General features: G+C 39.2%; 2 pseudogenes; both read right to left on the bottom strand.

Annotated features, from left to right (window-relative positions):
* Positions 1-2,926: 2,926 nt before the first annotated feature.
* On the bottom strand, positions 2,927-7,991 carry LOC107569556 (uncharacterized; annotated as a pseudogene).
* Positions 7,992-8,668: 677 nt separating this feature from the next.
* Positions 8,669-18,117, bottom strand: part of LOC107569552 (gastrula zinc finger protein XlCGF57.1-like) — a 25,901-nt pseudogene continuing 16,452 nt past the window's right edge.

Genomic DNA, 18,117 nt, shown 5'->3' with positions numbered 1-18,117 from the left:
ATTTGGCCAATCACAACGCACTGGATAGCTGGCCAATCACAGCACACCTCGCTTTTCAGACTGATGAGCTTTGTAAAAATCAACGCATTTCAGAAAGGCGGGGCATAGAGGAGAAACAATACTGAACAGTATGTGGAAAATATTGTGTTTTTTAAACCTTAAACCGCATAAACACATTTCATTACACCAAATACACAAAATAATGTTCTTTTTAGCAGCATCATATGACCTCTTTAAGCCATTTAAGCGTTTTCCTTATAACGTTTTTCTATGGAAGGAAAACACTAAACGCACGCTGCGTTCATATTCTGGACTCAGTATTCTGGACTCATTGTCTGTACATGAGTATGATTTATTAATAACGTGTTTTCTGAGATTGGTCTTTGAAAAACTTCTCTAAAGTCTTAATGCATTAAGCCAAATTAAGTGTTTTAAAATGTCCCGAACAGAATGAGGACTGCAAAGTAGTCTGTGAAAGAGGTAACTATCTATTTGTCTGTGTAAAGTTTTCCTCTAGGTGATCCAGACCCTCTCAGACTAGACCAGTGGATGCTCAACGTGAAACGACAAAACTGGACTCCTAACACGGCTTCTCGTCTGTGCAGTGACTCCAGGGTATAAATACCTTGTTTTATACCCTACAAAGTCATTAGTTTAAATTGGTGAAGTATTGACTATCATACATTAACTGTTAAGGTGAAATTAGTGACACACCAGTGAATTTTAGTTTTTCACAGATGCAGAAATCCAATTAGAGATTTTACCAATCCAGCAAAATTACCACTTTTTGCCAACCTTTTTAATTCCAGTGCATTTAATGCGAGTGAGAATGGTTAAAAAAAAATCTCTCTGTGAATTTCATGTAGGAAAAATTATCTTCCAAGTAAGACGGCAGAACACAGAGATAGTTAGAGATAAAGATAATTATTGAGAACAGTTACATGTTCTTTTAATAGCAGTAATAATTTTAGTGTTTAATCTGTACATTCATACTAGTGATAGACTGATTAATGAACATAAACACATATATCTCTGTTATGAACACCTATTTACTCTGCAATAATGTCATATTTTTTATGTTTCTTGACATTTTTATTTGGGAAGGGCATGCCTGAAGGACAGGCATGGGCTTTCCCGTGTCACATGAAAAATCTAGACTGGACTATTGTAGTGCACTGCTAGCTGGTTGTCCTGCATCTTCAATAAACAAGCTACAGGTAGTCCAAAATGCAGCGGCTAGAGTCCTTACCAGGTCAAGAAAATATGATCATATTACCCCAATTTTACAGTCTCTGCACTGGCTACCTATTAAGTTCCGTATCAGTTACAAAATATTCGGTTTGGGAAAGTTAAACCGGTTTTTTTTTAAACCCGGGCCCAGAGTGGATAAATCTGAAAAAGCCTCCCTTGTGTTTTCGTGTGGACAGCGAATCCGTATATTTTCTGAAACGATGACGTCATCAGGCCACGTCTTGCCCCTAGTCAGACACCGCTACATTACGTAACAGCAACAAAAACATGAACAAACACTGAACGATTGTCTTTTTATTAACATTAACACGGATTAATAAATGTATTGTTCCATGTTCGTTTGTATACCGCGCACAAGGTTTATGCGTATAGTCTAAGTCTTCTTCTCCGTTTTTAGTGTATCTCTGTGGCAGAATTACAGCGCCACATACTGGTCTAGCATGTTTACTACCTCGTTTTGTGTCGGTTTCGTGTGGATGCAGATATTGCTTTAGACGAAGGGAAAAAAAGATTGGATAGGGAAAGCTCTGGCTTCGTGTGGATGTAGCCTTAGAGTCTGCATGAACTAAGGTGATATTGATCTGTTTGCCACCTATTATATGAAATACATATGCAACCTCCCTGGTCAATGATTCTGTAGAGTTTCTGGAATTCTGTGTCAAAGAGCAGTTAATGACAGATTTACAAAAAAAAAATCACAAGTCTATTTTTAATTTTTTTTATTTTTTCGTATTCTCTCATGTTAAGTTGAAAGCTTCAAAAAGTTAACATCTTTGGTTAGTTTGATTTAATATTATAGATATTGAGTTATTGAAGTGTTATTGTAATACAGTAATTTAGTATTTGAGGTTGTTATAAAAATAGCTTTAAATCCAATTTTTATTTATATGTATTATAAATTATTTATAGTCTGCTGTTTTTGATTACTGTTTTCATTAGGGCTGGGCGAAATGTTAATATTTAAAGTTGTTCCTATCGTCTTGTCTTGTCCCTATGGTTTTGTAGTGTCCTGTATGTTTGTCCTGTGTTATATGTTCCCACTCCTGGCCTGCATCTTGTCGTGGTGAGTGGGCTTTTAACCAAGACCGGCCATATTGAATGTATTTTACCTTGTCATCTTTCTCTCATGTAATGATTTGTATGGTGAAAAGCGCCGTACAAATAAACTTGAATTGACTTGACTTGACATGAAGGACTGTTCAATATCTCTGAGGCCCCTGTAATGGGACATGTAATGTCCCCTGCTTGTGTTTTGTCAGTAGCCGTACCCATATTGTCTGTTGATGTGCCAAAGGAGCTGATTGCTTCCATCATGGCTCTTTCACTTCTCTGCTGTTGTCTGCACCCTATTGCTTTGCTAAGCCTTTTTTTTTTTTTTTTTTTTACTTGTACTCCACCTTTTCCTATGTTATCCACACACATCCGCATAAACACTACTTAAGAACCCCGTATTTGAAGCTATAGTTCAGTTTTTTCTTTATTAAAAGCAGTGTTTGTGGCAAATCACTTCTTGTCATTTAAAAAATCAGATTCATTTATTTAGCGCACTCAAAATGATCCAAACATTGTTCATAAACCCTTTTCTTCTATCCCAGCTCTATCTTTCACAAACAAGCAACACTCTTCATTAATTCATACAATAAGGGAAGAACGAATACCAGGAATATTCTTATCAAGTCAAGTGGTTTTATTGAAGGCTTAACAAAAAAATAATGAAACAAAAGGAGGAGAAAAGGAAGCGCAGAGGTGATAACAGTGTTATGGCTACAGGTGTTGCTTAACAATGAACATAAAAAACTCAACATTAGCCATGATAGTCAGGGCTATATTTAGGCATATCCAAATGGGCCCTAAAGGCCAAATTCAAAAGCAGTGACAACTGTAAGCAGTTCGCTGCATTTGGATGAGGTCTTTAAGGCAGTTAGCTACAGTAATTAAAAACACATAATTTCCCCTAGGTGTGAAATAAAATCCATCTTTTAAAAATAGCCCAGGACTGTCATGCCTAATGTGAGGGTGCTAAATCATGACACCATTTAAGCTACAAACAAATGTAGCCATAACGCTGTTAACAAACTTCCGGGAACGGATTGGCACCAGCCTTCCACCGGCACCTCTGGGTCACAGCTGAAGACATGATCTTCATGCCAGGGTTCCGGAGTTTAAGCTGGTGCAGGTCCTCCTTCATGACATTAACCAGCTTAACCAGTCATTGCCGTCACAGTGGATGACGAGGACATCCGGTGCTGCTCTTCCTTGCAGGGAGTGGTGGAAAAAGGGGAGAAGTCCTTCCAAGCGCAGTCCACTCCAGCCAAACCAACAGACACGGACACCTGGCAGACTGAGGTTGCCTCCCATGGTCTGGGCAGCTCTCTGGGCACCACGTCTGACATAGCGGTCACCAATGATCCACACTGTGTCTATGGAAGGAAAATAAAGGTGTTTAATAAATGCCAGAGGTACTGAAAAATAAGAAGTTAACTATGAAAGGTAGCCCAGTTTTTTTTAATGTTTACGTTGACAATACTGTCACGTGGGAGAAAATAGAACAAGGGAGCAACACCTCAAAATATAGACAGTCAAATTTTTTTGGCTGACCTTTTAAAACAGACAATGTAATATCAGCTGTCAAATGTCAAGTAGCCAAGACTAGTACTTACAGTTTAAGTTGTGTTCATAGACTGCTGTACATGCATCACGGGTGGCCATAACAAGAGGAATCAATCACTGAAAGAAATAAACATCTTGTTAAAAAAATGCAGAAAGTTTTGTATGATGGGTAGGTTTAGGTGTACGGTCAGTGTAGGGGGATAGAATATTGGTGTAGTGGTGCCTGGAGAAGTGGGTATACTCTTAAGTTTAAAACTAAAGTTTAAAACACTCGTGCTATTAAACCAAATACATGCTGAAAAGAGTAATTTACTGACATCTAGACATGACTCTCCGCAATCTCTGATGAAATCGGTCAGGTTTTCTCTGTATTATACTGTTTGAATGCATTCATTAACTGGATCCTTGAACTGAAAAGTATAGGCAGATCCCCAGTTTAAGAAATTTTGTGATCGTAAAAACCTGCTTTTTTTATTTTTAAGGTATTGTTTTCGTTATGTCAGGCGCAACGGTCCTAACTGCATCACTATCTTTACTGGGTGTTTTTAGGGAATATTTGCATTTATTCACATGCTATTGGATTAGCTATTCATGTGGTGGACTGTCGTGGTTTTGGCTAATGCAGGACACTACTGAATGATGCACATCAGAGGGGATTTAACGTTAGAAATGGGTATACGCAGCCGACTGATAAAGAAGTGGGTATACGCCGTGTACCGGCGTATACCCTGCACTACACAGTTTGTACAGTATAAAAACCATAACGCCTATTGAGAGTCCCCACAAAGATAGCGAAACCGTGTGTGTGTGTGTGTGTGAATGCGAGAGACTTGAGTGCCCTGATGATATCAGTATTTAAAGTTTTGTTGTGTAGTTTCAGGTTAATTTACCTCAAGAGTAAGCTGGAAAGCGCTGGAAACCGGTTCAAAAACCATAGACTGTAAAAGTCAAAAGCCAACCGCCAATACTTCGAGGTAGGTAGGCGTGGTTTCAGCAACCAGGCACCTTAGCTCCACCCACGCCCCACCTCTTTGCCAATTTTCGATTATCCGGGAGTGACGCGCTGCTAAGATGGCGACGGCCGCCTCCGCCCACTTTGGGCTTCAAAAATGCTCCTCAGAATCCTACGGGTGACGTCACGGACGTCCATGTTTTTTACAGTCTATGGTTTTATTTCTCACTCTTGTTTTTTTCTTTTCAGTGCTATAGTATAGTATTCCTGTTCCTGTAAGTTTTAGTTTTTCTCCCCGCAGTGCTTGCAGGTCGTCTGGGAGCGGGTCCTCTGCCGGGCTGTCATCCACTGCTGGGCTGTAATTCACCACCGGGCATACCTGACTTGACGTGCTTGAGAGGACATCCAAAGCGGGGGAGGCATACGGAGAGCTCGTGCTTAGGCTGGCCGGCTCAGGCGAATCCCCTACGTCTTCATTATAACTGAAAAATAAAACATTTCAAACGCTGTATATATAAAAACTATTTGGGCCGCACCTTTGTAAAAGAATTTCGAGCTTCATTGCTGCAGGATCCTGGCTACCCTCCACTCCGGAGATGACAGCATTGTCCTCCCCAAGTACGCGCTGCACCACCTCACAAAGGGCACTCAGATTATAGTTTCCAATGTGTATTTCATAATGTGTTTTCTTTAAAATTCTTCACTCTCAAATGTGTGTTGAATGTAAACTCCTCTTAGGAATTTCACAATTCAATGAGAATTTATCTGAGAATATTTTTAAATAAGGAAATCTGTTCAGTGATTGGTCCACGTGTATGTCATCATCCAAAATCCTGTTTGTGGCACAGCAAAATGTCGTGAATCAACTCTAAGACTGACGCTTAAGATTTAGTCTTACACTTCGCATAAATTACAACTGAGATGCTTGATAACTAACTTTTAAGCACAGCTTTGAGCCAAGAATTTTTTTTACACAAATCAATTCTTAGCAGCGTTCTTGAGTAATTCTCAGAGGCTTGATAAATACGGGCCCAGATGTTGATGCCATATTTTCCAAGCTTGCTTGGGATGTATTGCTTGAAAGAGCACCGCCCCCTGAATGCAACCAGGCAGTCATCCACAGTTACACCGAGATCAGGATTGTACATCAGAAGCAGTCTCTCCACCCATTTCCCCCAGATTTCTCTGATAGGTGCCAGCTTGTCTTCTCGCTAATGCTGGTATACCGGTTCATACCGAATACCGGTGTTTATTTTTGTTATGATATGAATTTTGAAAATACCGCAATACCGGTGTATGTCGCTTAAACAACGTTCGGAACGCGACACTGTCTGAAAGGGGTCCCTTTTCACTGTTGCACTGTGGTGAGGGAACAGCTGTATGTGTTACTAAGCGTGAAAGTTCTGTAACTGAAGCTGTAGAACTAATAGAACATGCTGACACAGAAGAACTCATCCACAATATCCACATTGACCGCCACAAATATCCACCGCCCCCTGCCATCAGCTCCCGCATCTCACACACACGAGCGCGACTTTAGTGCTAGATTTAGCAACTTTCAGACACTTTTAGTGGCTTTTTTTCATAGAATATTCATACTGACAAACCTAGCGACTTTTTTGGATAAACCTTAGCTATAGTTCAGTTGGAAGATTTTGCCAGTGCTGTCCCGCGAACGCGAGGTCTGACTTTCCCGGAGAAGTGTCACCTCTCTCTGCGCCTGTTCTGTGCAGTGAGTGGCAGAGAAGCAGCGCATTCAGTTGGCCGCACCGCAGCCGACTCGTCAATAAATGAGTACAAAACAGAGTTTCCTAGCACCTGTCGCTTACTGATTGTTTGGAATTATAAATATGAGCGTAGTTCGTCTGTTAATATCATATGTACTTTTTTGTTTGTTGTTTTTTTTAGTTCGTTACTCCGATGCAGGCAGTGCACTGCATGAGACAAAAAAGTAATATAGCCAAAACAACCGCATAGCCGCTCTTTAGTCTAGATGCATGTTGATTTTATCAGATGATGCCGCAATTATAAATGAGAGTGACTCCTGGTTAACGTATTAAAAGGGGTCGTGTTTAGTGTGGTATTTTTTGACTATTCACTCATCATGACAGTAAAATAGGGCATTCTAAGTCAATGTACTGCAGTATTTCCTCTCTCAATCAGTAGAAAATATGGTTAACGCCCGGTCATGCATAAAAAAAAAAATAACGGCATGTACCATGAAACCGGTATAATTTTGAAAAATACCATGAAATACATTTTTGGTCATACTGCCCAGCACTACTTCTCGCATGTCTTGTTGTTTTGTCATCAAATCTGACAACCCTTGACAGTTTGTGAAACATTTTCAGTGGCATGGTGGCACGAAAAAAATTACCCTCCCCATCTCACCATCCCATAAGCTCCTTGTTGCCACATTATTGGATTTGCGAATGCCAGCAAGTATGAGAAAGCCAATCAATGCTTGCATTTCTTCCAGCACAATATCATTCCACTCATTTCCATACACTCGTCGCCCCTCTAAATTGGTCATCTCCAGCAGAATATTTTGAATGGACTTTGTAAAAAAATAATTTAAATGCTGACCTAATGTCCTCCACTCGTGTACACACATACCTGGTTGGTCCAGGGGTATTCCTGAGGACCTCCTCTGCCTGTGCTCTCCCTTGTGTTTGTGGAGGAGGAGGTCAACACCACAGTACTTCTCCATTCCTTGATGTGTAGGTTACAGGGCCTTCCTCATCCGAATCTTCCTCCTCTGACTCCAAATCTGGCTCAGCTTTTGTACAATCCTCTTCTTCATCCACTGCCTCGTCTGGGGCAGCATTCTCTTCTTCTACACTTGGCCTAAGCAGGTATTCAAGGGTTTCCTCAGCAGTGTACCTTTTTGCCATTGTGCAAAATGAGAGGACAGGGCTCAAATACACATACCCAGTCATACCCATTCAAGTTTTTGTTTTTATTTACAGATGCTGGGATTGGACTGTAGGTTACTAAGGCAGAATTTCAGCCTTTGATCTGACCATCTTACTCTTTGTGTGTGTATGTGTCTGTTAGGGATGTGTATCTCATGACTGAGATACGATACGCATATTGATGCATAGCCAACGGTACAATACATTAAAGATACATATGAAGCAGCTACCAATGCGATGCGATACGATTCACCCCTATTACGATGCAGTGTGATCCGATTTCGATTCGATTTGATTCAACACAATGCGATTCGATGCAATACGATGCAATGGAGAAAATATGATCACTTTTAATGCCTTAAGGCCTGTTTCATAAAACAAGTTAACCAAATAAGCCAGGCTTATTTCAGATAGTCTGACTCATTGTCAAATGATTTGGTTCCATAAAGCAAATTTAACATATAACTTCAGTCACCGTGGCAACTTATGCTGGGAAACTAACCTGGTCTAAAGCAGGTTAACTATCAGACTAAGCTGAGTTCCTCTAACACTGACCAATAGGAATGCTATATTTTGTGATTGAAAGGAAAATGCACAGGACATATTTACATATTAATCTAAAATGCCACTTGGGATGTTGGTAACACTTTATTTCGGTAGTCCACTTTAGATATTATATTAACAGTAAGTAACTTTACTAACTGCTAGTTAACATTAAGCAGACAGTCTACTAATACTCTGCAACTACATATCTTTTAACTCTAACCCTTTCTTTGTCAACTTAGTCTACTAACCCTAAACCTACCCTAACAGTCTACTCTGAGAGTTAGTAGACATGTAGTTGCAAATTAATGAGAATTAGTTGACATGTAGTTAGACAAAGTTACTTATAGTTAGTCGAATGTCTAAAGTGGACTATCGAAATAAAGTGTAACCGGGATGTTAGCTAAATTTGATGCTCACGTATTTTGATCTTCTTTTAACTTTTAAGCAAACAATGAAAAAGAACTTCACACAGGGGACACTCAGGTTAAACTCAAGGTTTGCTTTGTTTTTGCAAGTCTTTCCACAATGATGGCACACGAAAGGCTTCTCTCTGATCCAAGTTATTTCATGATTCCTAAGATGCTTCCTATCTGTGAAACTTGTCCCACACTGATGACATAAAACAGTTCTCTCATATGTGAATTCTAATGTGGTACTTAAGGGCTACTTTAGATCTGAAACTCAGTGACCACATTTAAACGACTTCTCTCCGGTATGAGTTCGCCTGTGTCTGTTAAGGATTCCTTTTCGGTTGAAACTTTTTCCACATTGTTGGCAGGTGAAAGGCTTCTCCCCAGTGTGAATTTTTATGTGGTCTTCAAAGCGTCCTTTTCGATTGAAACTCTTTCCACACTGAAGGCATGTGTAGAGTTTCTCTCCAGTGTGAATTCTTATGTGGCCTTCAAAGTGTCCTTTTTGGTTGAAACTCTTTCCACAGTGAGGGCATGTGTAGGGTTTCTCTCCAGAGTGAATTCTCACATGGATTTTGAGGTTTCCATGTTGATAAAATCCCTTTCCACAGTGAGGGCATGTGTAAGGCTTTTCTTTGTTGTGAATTCTCATGTGCCTATTAAGTCCTCCTTTTAGAGCGAAACTTATTCCACACAGTTTGCAGGTGAAAGCCTTCTATCCAGTGTGAATTTTCATGTGGTAATTAAGGTTTCCTTTGCGGTTGAAACTTTTCCCACACTGTTGGCAGATGTAAGGTTTCTCTCCAGTGTGAAGTCTCATGTGGACTTCAAGATTTCCATGTTGACTAAAACTCTTTCCACACTGACGGCATGTGTGAGGCCTCTCTCCATTGTGAATTCTCATGTGCCTGTTAAGGCTTCCTTTTTGAGTGAATCCATTTCCACACTGTTGGCAGATGAATGGGCTCCGTCCAGTGTGAATTCTTATGTGGTCTTCAAAGTGTCCTTTTTTATTGAATCCCTTTCCACAATGAGGGCATGTGTAGGGTTTCTGTCCAGAGTGTGATCTCATGTGGATTTTAAGGTTTGCATGTCGATCAAAACTCTTTCCACACTGACGGCATGTGTAAGGCTTTTCTCTGGTGTGAATTCTCATGTGCCGGTTAAGGCTTCTTTTTTGAGTGAATCCGTTTCCACACTGTTGGCAGATGAATGGGCTCTCTCCAGTATGAATTCTTATGTGGACTTTAAGGTTCCCATCTTGATCACAAATTGTTCCACACTGAGGATGTGTGTGAGGCTTTCCTCCTGTGTGAATTCTCATATGGACTTGTAACTTTTTGTTTTGACTGAAACTCTTTCCACACTGAAAGCAGGTTAAGTAGCTTTTAGCCCCTGTCTTTAAATCCCTTTTTCGTGAGGTATTTTCCGTTTGTGAGCAACTGTAAGATTTGTCTCCAGGTATGAAATCATGATGATCTTTCTCTTCAGTTTCATTCAGTTCTTCACTCTCCTCTTTCAGTGCCATCACGTCTAAGGTGAAAAAAGACAAATAAAACTCCATTTTAATGGCACAAAGCAATAGACATCAAAACATTTAGGTATGTAAATCAAACAGATCCTATACCCATTAAGCTACTGAAAGAGGTGATACATGTAATCTTTGAACCCCTCAATATTGCTAACTCTTCGTTTTCTTTAGGCTGTTAAACCTATAATTTAAAAAAAAGTATAACTCAGGAGATCTGATTTTTATAGACTGATCTCAGTCTCCCATTTACTACATCTTCTAGGGGTTAAGACACAAAATAATAATAATAAAGTAAAATAAAGAAACTAAAGGGAATAGACATGTCCCTGCTCAAGTCAGACCCATAACTCAGTAATTCCATGTAATGATTTATAAAAAAGAAAAAGGAAAAAAAAGAGGAATATTTTGGTGTCTTCTTAACCATGTTCAGTTTTGCAGAGAAACAGTGAAGAATCTCAGTCAAGATTTAAGCTCGATCTTTGCAAAGAAATTACTTATTAAAAATAAAGTTACAAATGACCTGCTTTTGCCAATGCGATTGTGGCTACATCTTTCTTCTAATACTATATGGTGTAGTCAGGTCAATATGTATACGCCATATGCTTATGCTGTTTGCGTATAACAACTAAGGATTAATATTTGCAAATTATCTAACCTCTGTAGGCTATATACTTTCTTGTTTCTTGCTTCAAAATTCCATAACCTCTTGACGCGTTAGCTTCTCCTTTAAATGTATGCCATGTTGCTTTGTGAAACTCATATATCCAGGGACTGCAGATGAAAATGATATTCATAAATCTGGCACATTTTCATGACGGACCAGGATAGCAAGGAACCTGGAGGTGCTGTTTGATGACCAACTGATCTTTTTTAACAACAGCCAGATTATGTAGGTTTGTGCTTGTGTATAGTAACCCATACTCAGAATTAGATGCTCTACATTTAACCCATCTGAGTGCACACACAGAGAAGTGAGTAGTGAACACACACACCCAAAGCTTTGCACTTGACGACCTTTGGGTTACAAGTATGACTCTCTAACCATTAGGCCATAACTGCCATGTGCCCTAATGTACATGTATAAAGTCACAGAAGTGAGTAGTGAACACACACACACACACACACACACACACCCCCAGAGCAGCCATGGAGCAGTTGGGCTTTCTTCAGGGGCACCTCAGTCATTGGTATTCCTGCCAGTTCTGAGAATCAAACCTGTGACTCAGGTTATAAGTTCGACTCTCTAACCATTAGGCCACCACAGCCTCCAAGGTTATGCCCCAGCTTCTGGTCTTCCTCAACCACCTGCAGAATGTTCTGATACTGCTGCTCTTGATCTGGCTGCATCAAAATAATCAGCACTCAGCTTGATGCCACACACTCACAATCATTCACAACGAAATGGTGGTGGCAGTGGGCAGTTGGGGAGTAAATGAACAGTGCTCTTTTCCACCTTCAATACCTACAACTGAGGTGTCCTTGGGCAAGGCACAGAACCCCAAATTCCTCCCGGGCGCTGCAGCAAATGGCTGCCCACTGCTCTGGGCGTGTGTGTTTGTTCACTGGGTGAAATGCAGAGGACAAATTCCCAGTATGGCCTATACATCACTTCAATAAGTAAAGAAACATAAATAAAGAATTAAAAAAAGTATCCAATGAGTACCAGAAACCAGTTATTCTTTTTGTTCTTTTTAAACGTACATGCTTATTTGTGACCTTGTAACAATATTTTGCATCACATGTGGACCTGGTCGATGATATTAATTTTTTTAAATATTTTGCACATTTGCTGTCTAAAGGCCTGGACACACCAAGCCAACTTCAAAGAGCTAGCGGCGATGAAAGCCGACAGTGTTGTCACCTCACGTCGGCAGCTTCGGACCAAAAAGCTGCGCTCGAACACACCACACAGACTACAGCTGACGGCAAACTATCACGTGAGTTCTGCGCATGCGTGAGAGGAATTAACGGTCTATATCAGCAGCTATCAATATTATACAGCATATTCGTCATTCAAAAGGTGAAACCGAAACAAAGATATATGAGATAAACGCAGATATACGAAACGTAAACAAAGCAGCACTTGCTTACCATTTTGAATATCAGTAACGTTGATAACTTTAATCATTTTAAGCAGCTCATGTTGTTACGAAAACATTCACATATTAGAATGATTGGGAAAGATCACGTAACATTAAAACAGCCTTCTGTCTTTACCGCCTTCATTTACGTGCTTGTTTTCAACACTTTCGCTTTAATTCTCGGGCACTGACTCGTTCGCTAAACTGAACATCCAACCAGAGCTCTCACTCGTGCCGACGGTCCCGATGGCCCAGACGAATCAGGCAAACTGCTGCCAACGTGAGCCCGACGAGAGCCGACAAGTGGAACACACCAAACAAACTAGCCCGACTGTCGCTCGCCGTCGGCCCGACGTTGGCCAACGGCCATTAACTTAAGTGGAATGAATTTATGCTAGGACCAAAAGTGAAAATCTTACATTTGATCTTACTTTTTGATGCACCCTAAGCAGCACATCTGGTCTTCAATCAGTCAAAGAGAACCCACATCACACTCATACTGATCTCACCTCACTGGCTCCCAGTTGCAGTCAGAATTGGCTTTCAGAATCTGTCTTTCAGGACTGCCACTGGAACGGCATCCACCTACCTCAATTTGCTCCAAGAAGTTTATGCTCATCCTGCCAGCTACAGTCAATGATTTAGCAATGTCTTCTTTATTGAATATTGTTGGCTCTGTGACAAATTTTGTTCTTCTGTTGTAAATCCATAAATGTCAGAAGTAATATCTTGAAATTAATATTTGATGCCACAAGTAGCCAGTGGAGATAATGCAGAAGAGCAGTGATGTGTGAAAGGACACACACTTGTACCAGAACATCCTCAAGACTCTGGTGGTGATATGAGTGATGACCAAATAAAGGATTGTAATAATCAGCCTACACTGGCAGAAGAGACTACGGAGGCTGCCTAAGCAAATCACTGCTCCGTAAGAATAGGAGAAAAAACACACCAGAGGACCTTTGACTCACCCTCGAGTCTTTGTTTTTTTATATTTGGAGGACTACTGGGACCACCAATCACACTTTAATGTTGTAGCTCAAACCATGCCAAAGAAATCTTTCAAGCATTTATTCATTTAATGATAACCAGCAGTGTAATGACAATTCAGACTGATTTTTACAAAATCTGCCCCATCTTTGAGATGCTTCAAGAGCAGAGTCTCCTGATCCCATCCACTTACAGGCGCAATGTGGATGAAATCATGATGACATATAAAGGCACAAGCTTGCATTTTCTGCCAGTATATTGCCAACAAGCCAGACAAGTGTGGCTTTAAATTGTTCTGACGGGCCAGATCATCTGGCATCATCCATGACTAACTGCTTTGTCAAGGCACATCCACATTTTTCAGTATTGTTATAAGTCAGGGGTGTCCAAACTCGTTCCTGGAGGGCCAATGTCCTGCAAAGTTTAACTCCAACTTGCCTAAACTCACTTGCCTGGAAGTTTCCAGTATGCCTAGTGAGACCTTTCAGTTGTGTTTAATTGGGGTTGGAGCTAAACTCTGCAGGACAGTGGCCCTCTAGGAGCAGGACTGGACACCCCTGTTCTAAGTGAGCACGAGCAGGTGCTACCTCTGGGGGCCCAAGTGGTGATAATGTTATGTAAAACCAGAACACAGTCTCAGGTTTCAGTTGTCTTATGTGACAAGTAAGTATTTGGCCAAGTTTCAACTTGGTCCAGAACCTGCATGCAAACCTGGGTGACAAGTGCATTTGCATTGTCTGATCAAACTGCATCGGTGGAGCTCCCTTAACTCTCTGTAGCCTATAGCCAAGCAGTGAGGTGCCATTAGTGAGGAAGGAGATTTTGTGTTTATGTGCTTCTAAGGATAAGGTTATGATGAAGATTTTAATGTTTTACCTTGAATGTTTTGATATGATAACTTGTGTTACATCTCGGGTCTTTTGAATTGTGTATGTTTTTCTGAGTGTGTCTGTGCAGGAAAAGGCGTGGCCTGTACTCAAGCCAGCAGAGATCCTGATTGGTCTGCTCCTGATTGGTCCTGTCCTGGTTCCAGTGAAAAGGACCTCCCCAAACACTCTAGGAGGCCGAATGCGTGCCATTTGTTTTGCTTTGTCTTGGGGTTCTTTTGTGATTGTGCGTACTGTGAAAAAGCTCTTGTTTTAGTTGATTTCCAATTGTATTTAGTTTAAGGGAAGTAGGGAGTGTGACGCCATTTCTTTTATATGGTTTGTTCTATGTTTTGGGTTAAGGGAGTTAGGGAAGTTGTGTTGTATTCCTTTTTTTATGTTTTATTTTGGTTAGAGAATTTAAAGGGTATACTAAAATTAGTTAACTTTTGTTTGTTATTTTGGCCTGGTCCACTCCTGAATTTGTTCCCTTTGTTACTCATTTTCATTATAAGTTTGTTAATAAATCTTTTTATTTTTGATAATATCTTGGGAGTGAGTCCGCGTTTCATTTATGTTGCCACTGGCCCTAGACGGTCGTAACACTTGATATGATGGTTTGGTTATACTTGTGTTCCATGATTGTGCAATGCTGCCCAGCTAGATATGAAATGTTTTTTTTTTGTTTTTTTTGTTAAATATGTAATGTGTAATAAGAAAAGGTCGACGGTTAAAATTTATGTTTTCCATTTAAAAAAAAAATTCTGCATAAAAATGACAAATGTTTCAATATGTCTGTACGATGTTACCTTCAGACAACAAACATTTAATAAATAAAATAAAATAAACGAAAATGTTTATTGATATTGTTTTAAGCAGGAAAAATCACCGATATCAAATTGCATACCATATAGGGTAAATGACAGAATAAAGAAAGGATGTGGAGCTTTTGATTACAGATCTGCTAAAGGGGTGCTTGCAGTAAAATAGTTTGACAATTAATGTGTCAACCTTGTGAGCAATGACTGTGGGATCATGACTCATTCAAATCAAGTCGCCTTAATATAGTGCTTTATACAATACAGAATGTGTCAAAGCAGCTTTACAGTGTTAAGCAGGAAAATACTGTTGATAATGTAGGAGGACAATAGTAAACAGTTCTGTTCTCTAATAGTATCTGTGCAATCAAGCGGACAATATTCCTAGAAATTAAGTATCCCCAACTAAGCAAGCCAAAGGCGACAGTGGCAAAGAACCAAACCTCCATCTGTGACAGAAATGGAGAAAAAAAAAAACCTTGGGAGAAACCAGATGTCATACGATAGAAATGGAGGAAAAGAAAAAAAAACTTGGGAGAAACCAGATGTTAAACAATGGTGCCAGGGCTCTAGACTCATTTTTCCCACTGGTCACGCTGGTATGACTAACTTTTCAGTTGGTCGCACCAGTACATTGTTTGGTCGCATTTCTTTAAATTAATTGCAATATCTATCTATCTATTAGGCTTGCTGCAGTAGTCGATGTTACCGGTTTTACCCAGTTTTCGCTCATACGATGAATACGTTACTTGCCCGCAGTACTGCCCCCACTGTTATTTAGCTTTTTTTTTTTTTTAATAAATGAAAACCATTTAGTTCAGTTGGACAACAGATGCTACAATTGTAAACTGAAAGTGTCTGCTCTGCTCCATCCAGCGCGTGCTGCAGAGCAGCAGCACAGTGCAGCAGGAGTCAGATTTCACTGATCACGTGAAGAGTGAGAAATGCACTGTCAGTGCGAGCACTTTGGGTGTGCGTGGCAAAAATGACGAGGAAACAAGTCTGGGCGGCATGTGGTGTATGCTAATGTACGTTAATAAACATTATACATGCTAGTTTGTCATTGTACTGTTTTATTGTTGTTGTGAATTTCATTAACACTAGAACCATATATTTTGCCATATTGTTTATTGATCACTTCTGTGTTGCTATTTATTCTAGTCTGGCCGTTTCCTGAAGAAAAAAAATCCGATCTATGATGTAGTATTTAAAACTCACAGCAGAATGAATGAGATCTAATGAGATATATTCGAATTCTGCACACATTTCTCTGTTATAAATAGGGATGCTCCGATCCGCCTTTTTCGCCTCCGATACCGATACCTAGGGTTCAGTATTGGCCGTAGGGATGCACGATATATCGGCCACCATATCGGTATCGGCCGATAAATGCTCTTTTTTTTGTTATCTGTATCGGCCTGATAAGAAAATTTGGCCGATATCTTAAAGCCAATAAATAATGCATTATTTCCTTCAGAGACACTTCAGATGCGCGCTGTTCGTTTGCAGCCTTTTGTGCAATTGTACGTTGTAATATTGTGTTTATTTGATGTATATCTGATTTATCTCATATAGAATGTGTTTGGTTAAGTTAAAAGAGCGCTTCAGTTTACCGGTGATCATCTTTAGCTCAGCACACGCAGCTCAAACAGCAGTGCACAACATTAATAACTATGATTGGGAATGTCGTGTATATAACATTCTAATGAGAACATTATTATAATAAAACGTTGGGAATTCTTTGGGTTTAGTTGCCGTGTTTCAGCGCGTTGTTATGGGAAGAGCGCATCCACAACAGGATCACACATTCTGACTATAGCACGCAATAACTGCATCATTTTGTACATATATAAGTTGTAATATTATGTTTATGTTATATTAATATTAATCTCAGGATGCATTTCCTTGAGTTAAATAAGCTGCCAGCAAAACGCTTCAGTTTACCATGTTCATTCAGCTCTTCAGCTTCAGCACGCGCAGCTCAACGGCTGCTATTTAAAACAGTGGTATTAATTTGTTACTTTTTCAAAATCATTGATATATTATTAATAACAACAACCACTTGTATTTTTCTCTTATTATTTTCATCAACAATATGGTTTAGTAATTAAAATCATTTAATTATTGTCCGTGCAGAGGCTATTCCGTTTTATTGATCTATGGCGCATTCATTTTGATTCTTTACACATGTAATGATGTCCAGTGACTTGTTTGCATTATTTATGCATTATTTTATTTATTTGTAAGACTTTTTTATGACTAAATTTGGTAATGGGAGAGTAAAATTATTTTTAAAACGTACACCGTTCAAACTAGGCTGCTTAGTGTTTGGGATGTGGCTTTTAATGACCTCACACTCAGACCTTTTTTGTAATCAGGCTCTCAAAAAATATATAACAATTTGGACATAGATTTATCGGCCAACATATCGGTTATCGGCTTTCAAAAATAAAGAATAATCGGTTATCTGTATCGGCCAAAATTTTCATATCGGTGCATCCCTAATTGGCCGATACCGATCCGATACCAGGGAAGTTTTTTTCCCCCTCATTTAAATAAATGTAGAATTTATATATCTCTGTGTGGAACTGATAATCATTATTTCACAATCTACTAGATACAGACTACTTCATTATAAAGAAAAATAAAATAAACAAATATGAAAATATATAGGCCTATGTATATTTATAATCTATGACAAAAACTTTAACTAGGTTAGTGGTAATTCGGCAGCAAAAGTTATTCTAGAAAAATCAGTGCACAATAATTTTAAAAATCCAAACATTTAGTGAAAAAACTATTTTGTGGGGAACAAATAAAAGTGTTGCACTAAATATGGTAAAATGTTACACATTGCTATTTTTATTATAAAATCCATTCATTTAAATCATTCATGAATGCATTTATACATAAGTATATACTATCAACTTAAAATACATTTCTTTTAAATGTATACCATATTTTTAAATAAGGCAACAACATATGATAAATACGATAGGACAAAATAAATACAGTGCAGCACGAACTGTTTTTATACAGTCTATGAGCACGAAGCGCTTATATAAGTTATGCCATTTTACAAACATATATAATGTTTGATATTTGATATCAGCATTTTAAATATCTGAAAGTACACTCTTAATATCA

Source organism: Sinocyclocheilus grahami, unplaced genomic scaffold, assembly GCF_001515645.1.
Source record: "Sinocyclocheilus grahami isolate Dianchi unplaced genomic scaffold, SAMN03320097.WGS_v1.1 scaffold1358.1, whole genome shotgun sequence".
In the NCBI taxonomy this organism is placed as follows: Eukaryota; Metazoa; Chordata; class Actinopteri; order Cypriniformes; family Cyprinidae; genus Sinocyclocheilus; species Sinocyclocheilus grahami.
Note: the sequence above shows the minus strand (reverse complement) of the source record. Positions and strands in the feature narration are given on the sequence as shown.